This window comes from Penaeus monodon, chromosome 9, assembly GCF_015228065.2.
Source record: "Penaeus monodon isolate SGIC_2016 chromosome 9, NSTDA_Pmon_1, whole genome shotgun sequence".
Lineage (NCBI taxonomy): Eukaryota > Metazoa > Arthropoda > Malacostraca > Decapoda > Penaeidae > Penaeus > Penaeus monodon.
In genome coordinates, this window is record NC_051394.1 from 5,651,102 (window position 1) to 5,652,689 (window position 1,588).

The 1,588-nt window shown below is 44.1% G+C and overlaps 1 protein-coding gene across 1 annotated transcript in view; it reads right to left on the minus strand.

Annotated features, from left to right (window-relative positions):
* The window catches only part of LOC119576813 (RNA-binding protein Musashi homolog 2-like), a 32,226-nt gene extending 30,907 nt beyond the window's left edge, over positions 1 to 1,319 (minus strand). The window contains exon 1 of the mRNA XM_037924460.1: positions 1,234 to 1,319. The gene's annotated coding sequence lies outside the window, so the exon portion shown is untranslated. The remainder of the gene's footprint in view (positions 1 to 1,233) is intronic.
* Between the last annotated feature and the right edge of the window lie 269 nt (positions 1,320 to 1,588).

Sequence of the window (1,588 nt, forward strand, 5' to 3'; positions counted from 1 at the left end):
CGGAAGGCCTAAGGTGAAGGACGGCGCCGGGAAAGGAACGCGCGCGGTGGGGACGGAGCCCGGGATGAGGGAACGGCGTCCGGGATGAAGGAACGGCGCTCGGGTGAGGGAACGGCGCCCGGGATGAGGGAACGGCGCCGGGATGAGGGAACGGCCTATGATTACACGGAGGTCGACTCAGAACTCAGCCGTTCATCACGTTCGACAGCGGAGATTAGGAGAAGGAGGAGGAGGAGGAGAAAGAGAAAAGGGGAATAGCGAGTGAGTGAGTGAGAATGAGTAAATGAGAATAAGAACGAGAATGTGTGAACAAGAGTAAAAGCAAAGGCAAGATTACGAATGAGAGTGAGAGTGAAAGATCGGGGAGGAAAGGGTTAAATAATGAGACGTAAAGGGGTGGAGGAGAAGGAGGAAGAGGGAGGAGGAGGAGGAGGAGGAGGAGGAGGAGGAGGAGGAGGAGGAGGAGGAGGAGGAGAGGGGGAGGAGAGAGGGGAGAAGGAAGAAGAGGAGGAGAGAGGAGGAGGAAGGAGGATGAGGAGGAGGGAGAGAAGGAGGGAGAAAAGGAGGAGGAGGAGGAGGAGGAGGAGGAGGAGGAGGAGGAGGAGGAGGAGAGTAGGAAGACCCAGGTTTCGAATTCTGGCAGATTGGACTTGACACTTGCAGCGAGAGGTTGGCGTTGTAGTTATGATTATGTGAGATGGCGTGCGTGCGTGTGAGGGAGTTAGGGCATGAGGAAGTGTGTGTGTGTGTGTGTGTGTGTGTGTGTGTGTGTGTGTGTGTGTGTGTGTGTGTGTGTGTGTGTGTGTGTGTGTGTGTGTGTGAGAGAGAGTCAGTCAAGCAGAAATAGCATCTAATCCACAAAAAAATCACATATCAGCAGCAGCCGGGCACAAGTCACTTCAAAAAAAAAAAAAAAAAAAAAAAAAAAAAAAAAAAAATAATATATATATATATATATATATATATATATATATATATATATATATATATATATACATATATATATATATATATATATATATATATATATCATGAAATAAAATCCGTGCCAAATGAGTAACAGACGCAGCCTGTATTAACGTGGTAAATACTGATGCCATACATAAACTTCTGCCAAAAAAAACTGGAGTTAAGTTCGTCGATGGATTTGCACAGTCGTTTCAAGTTGGCAAGCGGCGAAAGAGTAACGAAATAATAACGAATTGGAAACCGTGTGATTCTGCTGCCAATTACCTTCTTTTTAATCCAGTCTACGTTAAGCCTGTCCAAAGTCGGCCTTTCCCTGTCTTCTGCTGTCCACGCTAGTCGCCTAATCTGAAAATATTTCCAGGTCGTGTAAAAAAGTTCGTTCATGGTGATACACAATTTAATTTTCCTATTTTCCTGATGAGCAATTTCTCATTTAACTGTTTTTTTTCAGGATATATATATATTTTTTGGTCATGAACGTAAATAAAAAAAAGAGAGAGATTAGCATGAAAGTTTATAAGAGAAAGTGAGAGAAAGAAACTATTCCCATTTTTAACATCCACACAATCATTTTTTTCCCCTCCACATAGAATAAGACGTCCACTACACAACACGGCTA